Below are 13,364 nucleotides of genomic sequence, written 5' to 3'. Positions count from 1 at the left end.
ACAGAAACGGCCGCGAGTACCTCGCACGCTGGACCAAGCTCCGAAACAGCTGCGAGGGTGGTCACGAAGTCCAAGCAATCCAGTACTTTATCAACGGGTGCCGGGATGGCACCCTTCTCAAGCATAAGCTCTTACGCTCTGAGCCGGTCACCATGGCCGTGCTCATGGTGATAGCGGACAAGTACGCCAACGCAGACTCCGCCATGAAGATCCAGGTGGCACTGGATGAAACCGGCAAAGCGAAGCCGATTCCCCCTTCGAAGCCGGCCGGCAAAGGAAGCTGGCAGCAGCACAACCAGCAGAACAACAAGCGCAAGGCCGACCAACCGGCCCAACGCTATGACAACCGGCACATTGCGGCCGCCGAGTAGGCGCCCGTGACCGACCCGGCCACTAAGCGCTGACAGACCGGCAAAACAGCATGGCAACCCGCCATGAGTTTCGAGGAGATGCTCCATGCTCCATGCAAGCACCACAGCGGCGCAAGACCGTCCACGCACATGCTTCAGCAGTGCGCCATCACCAAGCGCATCATGAGGGGCGACGTCCCGCCTCCTCCGGCCCCGGCTCTAGGAGCGGGGCAGCCGCCTCCACCTCCTCCACCACCCCCGGCCGGCGGCGCGATGCGCGATGACGCCTACCCGGCCCAGGACGCGATGTATGTTGTCTTCATCAGCCTCGGCGATGACAAGCGCAGCGAGCGTCTGCTTCAGCAGGAGGTGAACGCCGTCATCCGGGCCAAGCCAGAGTACATGCATTGATCGGAGCGCCCGGTCACATGGACCTGGGAAGATCACCCAGCTGTCATGCCGAGTCCGTATGGCTACACCCTCGTCCTCTACCCCACCATCGTCGCGCCTCGGTGCACCTGCAGGTTCTCCCGAGTCCTCATCGACAGTGGCAGCAGCATCAACATCCTCTAGCGCGACACCATGACGAAGCTCGGCCTTGAGGCCAAAGACCTGGAGGCGACCCGGGTGATGTTCCACGACATCGTCCCCGGCCTCTCCTGCTCTCCAATCGGCCAGATCCGGCTCGACGTCCTATTCTATGACAGCGACCATTTCGACGCAAGCTGCTCTGGTTCAAGGTGGTGAACCTGACCAGCGCATACCATGCGCTGCTAGGCCGGACCGCGCTCGCCAAATTCATGGAGGTCTCCCACTTAACGTACCTGAAGATGAAGCCGTCGGGTCCGAAGGGCCTCATCACCATCACTGGCAACTACCGCAAGTCCCTGGAGTGCGCCCGGGACGGTGCCAAGCTGGCTGAGTCGTTGGTCGTAGCCGAGGAGCGGCGCCAGCTCGACCGGATCGTCGCCCTGGCCAGCAAGACATCGGCCGCACCGATCTCGGCCGAGGAGCTGACCGGCGAGGCCTTGTTCAAGCCCTCCAAGGAGACCAAGAAGGTGAGACTGAACCCGAAGGACCCCAGTTGCAGCAAGTACGTTGTCGTGGGCACCCGCATCGAAATAGGAAGGTGAGCTCGTCGACTTCCTTCGTGAGAATCAAGATATTTTCGCATGGACCCCAATGGACATGCCGGGTATCCCGAGGAAGTACGCCGAGCACAAACTCCACGTCCGCAAGGACGCCATGCCTGTCCGTCAACCCCTGTGACATTTAAGAACCATCGGTGAAGAGGTCGCCAAGCTTTTGGCGGCTGGCTTCATCATTGAAGTGTTTCACCCCGAGTGGTTGGCCAACCCAGTCCTCGTCCTGAAGAAGAACAAGACCCGGTGCATGTGTATCGATTAGACCAGCCTGAATAACGCCTGTCCCAAGGACCCGTTCGCCCTCCCGCGGATCGACCAATTCATCGACTCCACTACCGGGTGTGAGCTCTTGTCCTTCCTGGATGCTTACTCCGGCTATCATCAGATCAAGCTGGACCCGGCCGACGCCCTGAAGACGTCCTTCATCACGCCATTTGGGGCGTATTGCTACATCACCATGTCATTTGGCCTGAAGAACACCGGCACCACCTTCAAGCGCTGCATGCAAAAATGCCTGCTGCCGCAACTCGGCCGAAACATCCACGTCTATGTGGACGACAACATGGTGAAGACCAAGCAGCACCTCACGCTCCTCAACGACCTGAAGGAAACCTTCACCAACTTGCACGAATACAAGATCAAGCTCAACCCGGAGAAATGCGTTTTCGGCATCCCAGCCGGAAAGCTACTCGGCTTCCTCATCTCAAAGCGCGGCATTGAGGCAAACCCGGAGAAAATCAAGGCCATCGAGTGCATGCGCAAGCCAGCTCGGTTGCGCGATGTCCAAAAGTTCATCGGCTACTTGGCCTTGGTCAGCTGGTTTCTCAGCTGGCTGGGCGAGAGGGCTTTGTCCCTGTATCAGCTGATGAAGAAGACGACGCCGTTCGAGTGGAACGACTAGGCGGATGAAGATTTCAGGGACCTCAAGCGCATGCTCTCCACCGTGCCTGTCCTGGCCGCACCAGCCGAGAAGGAGCCTCTGCTGCTCTACATTGCCGCAACCTCGCGGTCGGTCAGTATGGTGTTTGTGGTCGAGCGACCAGAGAAGGGTCAGATCCAAGCTATCTAGCGTCCTATCTACTATCTGAGCAAGGTGCTCTCTGCCTCCAAGCAGAACTACCCGCACTACCAGAAGATGTGTTATGGCATGTCCTTCACCGCCAAGAAATTGAAGCAGTACTTCCAAGAGCACGTTGTTAATGTGGTCAGTACGGTCCCCCTCGGCGAGATCATTGGGTGCCGAGACGCCTCTAGCCGGGTCGCCAAGTGGGCGCTCGAGCTAGCTTGCCACACAATCATCTACGAGCCTCACACTACGATCATGTCCCAAGCTCTGGCCGACTTCCTCGTCGACTGGACTGAGACCCAGTACCTGCTGCCGCCGCCGGATTCAACGCATTGGTGCATGCACTTCGACGGCTCGAAGATGCGTCTCGGCCTAGGGGCCACCATTGTGTTGTCTTCCCCAAAGGGCGACTGGCTCAAGTACGCGCTCCAGATCCACTTCACTGCCTCCAACAATGTTGCCGAGTATGAAGCCCATGTGCATAGCCTCTGGCTCGCCAAGGAACTCGGCATCCGGCGCATCCTGTGCTACGGTGACTCGAATTTGGTGGTGCAGCAGTGCTTCGGCGAGTGGGATGCCCGTGACCCCAACATGGCGAGCTACCGCTTCCTCGTCTAGAAGCTGTCCGGATTCTTCGCAGGCTGCGAGTTCCTCCACGTCCTACGCACGGAAAATGATGCCGCCGTCACGCTCGCCAAGATCGCCTCATCACGGCAGTCCATTCCGTCCAGCGTCTCCCTCGAGCACCTGCGCAAGCCGTCTGTCAAACTATCTCCGGATTCCGAGTCCATCTACGCCCTAGACGACCCGGCTGCCCCTCAACCCAGCCCGGGGACTGCCGAACCCGGCCCGGGGGCTGCCGAACCCAACCCGGCCGCCGTCATGATCAACCCGGCCACCGCCGTCCCTGACCCGGGGGCTACCGACCCCGGCTCGGGGGATGCCACCCCGGAACCCGTCATGGTGGCCGTCTTCGCTGTAGTGACGGCTCCCTCATGGGCCCTGCCCATATCAGAGTTTTTGGAAAACGGGGTCCTCCCCATGGACGAGACTGAGGCCTGGTAAGTGCAGCGCCAGGCGTCCGCCTACAACATCATTGACAACGAGCTCGTCAAGCACAGGCACAGCCCCACCGGCGTGTTCCAGCGCTGCGTCGAGCAAGACAGTGGCATTGAGATCCTCCTCGACATACACCAAGGCGAGTGCAGGCACCATGCCGCCTCGCGGTCCCTAGTGGCCAAGGCTTTCCGCCATGGTTTCTACTATCCCACGACCCTCCAAGACGCCGAGTCACTCGCCCTCAAGTGCGACGGATGTCAGTGCTTCAGCAAGCGTAGCCACCAGCCGACATCAGCACTCCGGACCATCCCGATCGCCTGGCCCTTCGTGGTCTAGGGACTCGACATGCTGGAGCCCTTCAAGACCGCTCGAGGTGGCATGACGCATTTGCTGGTGGCAGTGCACAAGTTCACCAAGGATCGAAGCAAGGCCAATCAAGAAACTGGACGGGCCAACGGCCATCTGATTCATCAAGGACATCGCGGTGCGCTACGGCATGCTGAACGGCATCATGACAGACAATGGCACTAACTTCACCAAAGGCGCGCTTGCGCAGTATTGATTCGTCTTCGGCATTCGCCTCGACCTGGCGTCTGTTGCACACCCGCAGTCCAACGGTCAGGTCAAGTGGGCCAACGGTCTCATCCTATCCGGCATCAAGCCACGGCTCGTTGAGCCACTCGTCCGCTCGCCCGGCAGCTGGCAGGACAAGTTGTCGACCGTCCTTTGGAGCCTCCATACCATGCCCAACCGGTCGACCGGGTTCACCCCGTTCTTCCTCATCTACGGACCCAAAGCCGTCATCCCAACCGATGTCGAGTTCGACTCGCCGTGTGTCGCGATGTACACTGAAGCCGAAGCCAAAGAAGCCCGTGAAGATGGCGTCGACCTACTGGAAGAAGCACGCCTCCTGGCGCTTAGTCGGTCAGCCATTTATCAGCAAGGCATGAGACACTACCACAGCAAGAAGATCAAACCCCTTGCGTTCCGAGAGGGAACCTTGTCCTCCAACTCGTCCAATAGTAAGCTGGCCAGCACAAGCTATCCTCCCCGTGGGAGGGCCCCTTCATCATCAGCAAGGCCTTGTGCAATCGCAATGCCTACTACCTCATCGATGCCCGCAAGTCAAACAAGCGCAAGAGAGACACCGCCGGTGAAGGAACAACCCGGCCGTGGAACGCAGAGCTCCTCCGCCCATTTTACAGTTAGCCGTGTGCACGTATGTATCACTGCCTTTTCCGACCAAGCTATTGTGTATCCTGCACTTGTGCACTGATCACCTCTTTATCAAACCCGGCCACCGGTCCAACTCGCTCGACCCAAGGGCTCGAGGGCTGGCCAGCGTGGTCACCACCCGCCGCCTTACTTAGCGGTTCCTGACATATTGGGATCACCGCGGCATTCCACTTTGCCCTAAGCCATAGAACTGGCTTCAGCTGTCGTCTGGCAAGCGCGCAAGGCTAGAGCACTAGTACTCCACGAACACTAAGTCAAGGACCGCCGGGTTACCCAACCCGGCCGCTCCACTTTAAGTTGCCGCACGACTGGCTGCTCGCCAACCGACTTTGCCGGATTGCCGCCAGCCGGCCCAGTGGTTGTTTCGCTCGCGCTCAACGTTTCAACAGCTTAAGTACCGCACGCTCCTCTCGAAGGTCGAACTCCTTCTCACGGACCGGAGCCTCGGCCGTCAGACTCACGGGGGGAAGCCCGAGAGGGGAAAAGCGCAAGAAAACAGCTCAAAAGACAAAAAGCAAGAGTGCAAACATTCACGAAATTTATACATCACCAGTTCAAATTCAAATAGGCCCAAGGCCAGAATTCATTACACCCGGATACCCCAAGTGGGTGGGTGGACCTGCTACCTAACAAAAAAATTTACTAAGTTAAAAACAGGCAGCTTTAGGCATCTCCCTCGGTGGCCTCCGGGTTCGCCGAGGTGCCGGTGTCTCCCTCCTCGGCGTCCACGTCGCGGTAGACGTCCATCTCCTCGGAGATGCCCTCCGGGTCGTCTAGAAGCAGGCCGTAGTCGTTAGCTGGCACAACTCCGCCATCTTCCACCTACTCCGGCCGGAACTCGTCATGGAAGGCGAACTCGGCGATGTAGCTAGCCCGAGCAGCGATCCGTTCGGCCTCCGCCTGCAGTTGGTTCTCCGAGCCGGCTAGCTTGCCCATCAGCGCGTCCAGCGACAGGTCCGGATGCCAAGACATCGCAAAACTGAGCGCCATATTGGTGCCGTCACGAGCGGCGGAAAAACGCCCGTCGTAGAGCCATTCCAGCCCCGCCTCCAACCACCACGCCAGCTACGTGAAGCTGCTCGGCGCAACGGCGCCCGGCTAGAGGGCCGCCGTCATCGCCGCGCCAGCCTGAGAGAGCCGCCCCATCTGATCGCCCAAGACTCGCAGACGAGCCTCGGCAGTGGTCACAATCTCTGGGAAGGTCCGGGCCACCAGCGGGTTAGTCCCAGAGCCAACGACCCCCTGCGGGTTGCACTGAAAGTGGACCGCCTACTCCGCTAGCTGGCGCGTCTCCGGGAAGGCCCTTCTCAAGAAGAAAAGCAAGTTAGAAGAAATTCACCAAGGACAAGAAGCTGGGATCCCAGCCTGGCAAAAACCAAGGAAAGCACTTACTGGAGAAGGACTCTTCCAGGTGCTGTGCTTCGAGTAACGTACCGCGCCAGGAGCGTCTTCTCCAGATCGGCGATCTTGGCAAGGGCCGTTTTCAGCTCAGCGTCCTTGTCCTTGGCCGCCTTCTTGCCCTCCTCACGGCGACGAGTTTCCCCCCTGACGGGTCTCCTCCGCCGCGGCCACCAGCGCCTTCAGGCGCTCCACCTCGGCCAGCAGCAGACCCTTGTCGTCGGCCCGCTTGTTGTGTTGCTGATCCGCCTCGACAAGGGCCCACTACGCCGCCACAACCTTGGCGCTCTCCGCCTTGAGGCATTCCACCTTGGCCTCAAGACGACCCTTATCGCCCTCCAACTGCTCCCGCAGTCGGCTAGCTTCATCAAGCGCCCGCCGGGCTCCCGTCGCCTCCTCCTGGGTCAGGGGCCCAAAGAAGACTTCGCTGGGTCCGCCCTGAGCCGGCTGCGACCCAGCGACCCGGCGCCCCTCGGCCTGAGCACCAGGGCGTGCTCTCCGCTAGCCGTCTCTTCCACGGCTGGTGCCATCTCTAGCGCCCTCTCCGGCGCTCCCTCCAACTCGGTGCCCGGTGGCGTCACCACCGGCGGTGTCACACTCGTCGATGCCTGGGGTATCCCCTCCGGCACCGTCCATGTCGCCTCCTCCAAAACAACGCCGCTGCCGCCTTCGCCGTTCCCTGCCCGCTCGACCACGTCGGCCCGCGGCAGGGTGTTGTCCTCAACTGCCATGATCTCCTGGTCAAGATCCATCACATCTGCGCGGCTGTCTCGGCCCCGCTCTCCCCTTGACGCTGGGACAAAGACCGTCGCCGCCGCCACTGTCCCTTCCAGCATCTCCTGCCACCCCGGCTCTTCGCCGGCACGTGCCCATGTCGACACGACGTTGACCCAGGCCTGGGTCAACGCCGCCTCCAGATCCGCCATTGCCCTATTCGGGTCCCACCAGGCATGGCCTTCGACGTTGGCCGGGTCCAGGCAAAGGTCCGGATCCACCACCTCCGCCTCCTCCTCCTCGTCGGCGCTAGTATGGGACCTTTGGAATGCGGCACCCTCAGCGGACGCGGTGTCGGCCGCCGCCAGTGCTAGCGAAATCGGCGACCTGAGGCACAGAGAAGTAAACACACAAGAACCAAGCAGACGCCGCTCGATCGATCAAAGTCAACAAAAAAGGAACTTACCCAGGCACCACCAGCACGGCGGGCCTAATCGGCCTCTCCTGTAGAGCGCCACGCCTTCTCTTGGCGGGTGGGTTCGTGCTCCCGGCCGGTTTCGCCACGCGCTTCATGGCCTAGGCCCGCGGCACAACATTGTTCTTCCCGTGCGGCCTGCTGGCCGCCAGTGCACCCCGAGACGACCCGGCTCCTGCCGTGCCGCCTCCTCCGCCCGACGCTGCTGCATCAACAATTTGCGTCAGCACTCCTTCTACCACCTCGCGACCGGCGGTTCAAGAAACAAGGATGAAACTTACCCACACGGCGTCCCACACCGACATCGCCAGCCGCTACCACCCATCCGCCGTAGGCCGCGAGTTCCTCCGAGATGGCCCGCACCACCTGCGCCGGCACCCGGTCGTAAGGATGCCGGATGGCATTTAGAAGCACTTCCCGTGTCGCGTCGGGGCGAACAAGAAGATGAGCAGCGGCAAAATACAAAGACCAAGGACTCACCATGGGTGCCGGGTTCGCTTGGCTATACGGAGGTTTGTCGAACTCCGCTGCCAGCCGCAAATTCGACATGTGGTCGGGGTCTTGAAGCCCGGTCATCTGACCGATGAGGTGGTTGCGCTGCTACAACGGCAGCACGCGGTGCCTGATGAAGGCGATGATGAGGTCGGTGCCGGTGAGCCCCTCCCGCTCCGTCATCTCCAACACCAGCGTGTACAGGTTTAGCACTTCCTACAACGGGTGCTTTGGGTAGTAACCTCAGTTCTGCTTCGCTCGCAGCGGTGCGTCGACAAAGGGCGGCAGGTTGATATGGTCCGTGCCGAGGTTGCGGACGTAGAAGAAAGAATTCTACCATTTCTTGGCAGAATCCTCCAGCGGCATCTTGGGGCAGTCAGCAACCGACCGCTTGGATATTATGGTGGCCCCGCAGTCGGAAATCTCCCTGGCCGTCGGCCCCTACTGCTTCAAGGAGAAGAAGCGCACCCAGAGATCGATGGAAGGCTGGACCCGCAGGTATCCCTCGCAAAGGGTGACGAAGCCCGAAAGCTGCACGATGGTGCCCGCACCAAGATGATGGGGTTGGAGCCCGACGAACTTCAGGAAGCCGTGGAAGAAAGCGCTCGCCGGAAGACCGAACCTGTGCTTGAAATGCGGAAAGAGGACCACGCGCTCCGTGCCCTCGGGCCGCGGCTCCCGCTCCCCCTGCGGCAGGCGCACGACGACCTCCGTCTCCCCTGGCAAGCGTCTAGCGGTGCAGAGGTAGGCGATGTCGTCTAAGGTGACAGTCGAGCCCATCCACGAGCCCGACGGAAGAGCATCGACAAAGAAAGGAAATAAGGAAGAACGGCCGTGAAGCTTTGCTCGAAGCGGCGGGCATCGCAGCGCGCGACAGTCGCTAAGGGCAGAGGAAGGATGAGGAGGCAGCGGAGTGCGAGTGAGAATGACTTCCGCCGCCCCCTCTCCCAATTTATAACCCACGACTCTAAACGTGGGGAAGTGGGATCATTTGCGCTAGCCCCTCCCACCTCCCCGCAATAACTGCGCACATACGCCTGCAGTAACTGCATCGAGAATGGCAACCGGCCCGCGGACGCCGCAATAAATCCACGTGCGTGGGCCGAGGGCGTGCAGTGGCGGGCCCTAGCTCGTCGCCCCGTCCAATCGCGCGTGTGGCCTGTCAGGCCCCTCTTGCTCCCTGGCGCCACATGGCGCCCGCGCGAAGCGCAAAAGATCGCCTCAAGATTCGACGAGCTCTTCGGTTTCCCGCCCCTGCCGGGATGCCGTGATCCAGCCTCCGGAAGCCGGCATACAATGGGTGTTACTGGACCCGGCGGTCACAAAATTCACCTCCTCAGGGGGGGACTACGAAAGCCCTCCCGCTCGAAGACGGCGGACCTTCACAGCTTCGGGGACTACTACCGGCGGGATGAACCCCAGGCACGCAACGGAACCCGGATCCTTTTTGAAAACAACGGGGCAGCAACGCCACTCAAATCGGTTCATGCCTGGCCGGGTTGCTCGACTCGGCCGAGCCCCTCGACCCGGCCAAATTCCTCAACCCGGACCCGATGGCCGGGGCAAGGCAGCCAAACCCGGCGCACCAAGACGTCTTCAACAAGCCAGCTTCCCATTAGCGTGTCCTCCAACCCGGCCACGGGTCCTCTCCCGTCCCATCCTGGCCGTATGATGGGACGAGTCTTAAATCAAGAGATGAGCAAGGCAATAGTGCCCCTCCCATGCCTCTGATCATATGAGGCGTGGCAACAGTGCCTCACCTACCAGCTGAACAGGGCCGGCATGGCTACAGTGCGCCCGTCGTCACTGCTGACGCCAGCAAGCGGCAACCTGATGGAGCGCCACTATAGCAGACTCGACCCGGCCACTCCCTAACGATTGACAAGACGGCAAACAGTGCCCCTACACCCGGCAGGTTCCACGCCTAGAGAACCCAGTGAGCCCTGTCACCTTGCGGGTCCCAGCACCGGCTTCCTGGACAATGACAACCCCGCCCACAGCCTTGTAATATTACCATTGTACCCTTGGGGGATTGACCTATAAAACCCCCAGGAAGCCTCCATGCATGGGGGTGAAGAGATCCGATCGGTAGAGCACACACACAGAGAGGGAGCAGCCTAAGCCTTGGCATGCGTTCCTTCCTCCCCGATACAGCTCAAGGAGCAACTCTGTACTATCACACATAAACCACACTCGGCAGGACTAGGGGTATTATCTCTCCAGAGAGCTCCGAACCTGGGTATGTCTTGCGTGTCATGCTCGCTCATGCCGACCTCGCCTCTGGAGCCCACCAGTTCCCTCGAGCCTCCTCCTCTCTATAGCCATCGCTTGGCATCTGCCGTGCGCCCACCATGACAAGTTCACTCATCTCCAGTCCAATCATTATCAAGATTTATATTGGAAAACAAAGATTCAATAGGAGTTACATCAATCACTTTAAGATCTTCATCATTATTTTCGCGGGAACTGGAAGAACACGCTTTTATAAACAAATCTTTTTTCCACGCATCTTAGCGGTTCTTTCTTTGCACTCATCAATGGAAATTCTCATAGATTTGAGAGACTCATTGATATCATGCTAGGGTGGAATAGATCTAAGTTTCAAAGAATCAACATCAAGAGAAATTCTATCCACGTTCCTAGCCAAATCATCATTCTTAAGCAATTTTTCTTCAATCAAAGCATTGAAATTCTTTTGCGAAATCATAAATTCTTTAACACTATTCTCAAAATAAGAGGGCATCTTATTATAATTTTCATAAGAGTTTTTGTAGGAATTACCATAATTATTAGAGGAATTGCTAAGGAACGGTCTAGGATTAAAATTACCTCTATACGCGTTATTACCAAAATTGTTCCTACCAACAAAATTCACATCCATAGATTCATTATTATTCTCAATAATAGTAGAAAAAAGGCTTATCATTAGGATCAATAGGAGCATTCTTGCTAGCAAACAATTTCATAAGCTCATCCATCTTCCCACTCAAAACAATAACCTCTTCAATCTCATGCACTTTTTTACTAGTTGAAGATCTTTCGATATGCCATTGAGAATAATTAACCATAATATTATCTAGGAGTTTAGTAGCTTCTCCTAAGTAATTTCCATAAAAGTACCTCCCGCGGCCGAATCTAAAAGGTTTCTCGAAGCAAAATTCAATCCGGCATAAATTTTTTGTATAATTATCCACAGGTTCAAACCATGCGTAGGGCAATTTCGTATCATTAATTTCATCCTCTCCCAAGATTGTGTAACATGTTCATGATCAAATTGCTTAAAATTCATAATATCGTTCCTAAGGGAGATGATCTTAGCGGGAGGAAAATACTTGGAAATAAAGGCATCTTTACACGTATTCCATTAATCGATACTATTTTTAGGCAAAGATGAAAACCAAGTTTTAGCACGATCTCGAAGTGAGAACGGAAATAGCTTCTATTTAAAAATATCATTATCCACATCTTTTTTATTTTTCATATCACACAAATCAACGAAATTGTTTAGATGGGATGCGACATCTTCACTAGGAAGGCCAGAAAATTGATCTTTCATAACAATATTCAACAAAGCAGCATTATTTTCACAAGATTCCACATTAGTAGCGGGAGTAATCGGAGTACTAATAAAATCATTATTATTGGTGTTGGAAAAGTTACATAGTTTGGTATTCTCTTGAGTCATCGTGACAAAGCAAGCAATCCAACAGACGAGCACACAAAAATCAAGCAAAGAAGACGAATGGAAGAGGGGCAAAGAAAATGCAAATCTTTTTGAAAATCCTTTTAGAAGTGGGGAGAGGAAATGAGAGGCGAATGGCAATAATGTAATGCAAGAGATGAGAGTTTATGATGGGTACTTGGTATGTCTTGACTTGGCATAGATCTCCCCGGCAACGGCCCCAGAAATTCTTCCTGCTACTTCTTGGGCTTGCGTTGGTTTTTCCCTTGAAGAGAAAAGGGTGATGCAGCAAAGTAGAGTAAGTATTTCCCTCAGCTTTGAGAACCAATGTATCAATCCAGTAGGAGACAACACACAAGTCACCGAATACCTGCACAAACAAACACCAACTTGCACCCAACGCGATAAAGAGGTTGTCAATCCCGTCATGGTTATTTGCAAAGTGATATCTGATAGAGATGGATAAATGGTAAAGTAATATTTTTGGTATTTTTGGTTTATGGAACGGAAAGTTAAAGATTGAAAAGGAAGTAAATAGGAAACTAAAATAGTAGATAGGAAACTTATATGACGGAAAGTAGACCTGGGGGCCATAAGTTTCACTAGAGGCTTGTCTCAAGATAGAAAATAATACGATGGGTGAACAAATTACTGTCGAGCAATTGATAGAAAATTGCAAAGGTATGACGATATCTAAGGCAATGATCATAAATATAGGCAGCACATCCGTATCAAGTAGACCGACTCCTGCCTGCATCTACTACTATTACTCCACACATCGACCGACTCCTGCCTGCATCTACAGTATTAAGTTCATGAAGAGAGTAACACATTAAGTAAGATGACATGATGTAGCGGGATAAACTCAAGCAATATGATGAAAACCCCATCTTGTTATCCTCGATGGCAGCAATACAATACGTGTCGGTTCCACTTTTGTCACTGGGATCAAGCACCGCAAGATTGAACCCAAAGCAAAGCACTTCTCCTATTGCAAGGAAAACCAATATAGTTGGCCAAACCAAATCGATAGTTCAAAGAGACTTGCAAAGATATCAAATCATGCATATAAGAATTCAGAGAAGATTCAAATAATATTCATAGATAAGCTAATCACAAATCCACAATTCATCGGATCTCGGCAAACACACCGCAAAAGAGTATTACGTTGAATAGATCTCCAAGAACATTGAGGATAACATGGTATTGAGAATCAAAGAGAGATAAGAAGCCATCTAGCTACTAGCTATGAACCCATAGGTCTAAGGTAAACTACTCACGCTTCATCAGAGAGGCAATGGTGTTGATGTAGAAGCCCTCCGTGATTGACTCCCCCTCTTGCAGGATGCCGGAAAAGGCCCCTAGATGGGGTCGCACGGGTACAGAAGGTTACGGCGGTGGAAAAGTGTTTTCGTGGCTCTCCTGGTTGGTTTGGGAATATTTGAGAATATATAGGCGGAAGAAATAGGTCGGTGGAGTCATGAGGGGCCCACAAGGGTGGGGGGGGCACGCCCTCCATCCTTCTGGCCACCTAGTGGCTTCCCTAACGTGTACTCCAAGTCCTTTGGATGTCTTCTAGTCCAAGAAAAATCGTTGCGAAGCTTTCATTCCGTTTGGACTCCATTTGATATTCCTTTTTTGCAAAACTTTAAAACAAGGAAAAACAGGAACTGGCACTGGGCTCTAGGCTACTAGGTTAGTCCCAAAAATAATATAAAATAGCATAATAATGCCTATAAAACATCCA

Source organism: Triticum urartu, chromosome 6 (assembly GCF_003073215.2).
Source record: "Triticum urartu cultivar G1812 chromosome 6, Tu2.1, whole genome shotgun sequence".
NCBI classification, from domain to species: domain Eukaryota; kingdom Viridiplantae; phylum Streptophyta; class Magnoliopsida; order Poales; family Poaceae; genus Triticum; species Triticum urartu.
Note: the sequence above shows the minus strand (reverse complement) of the source record.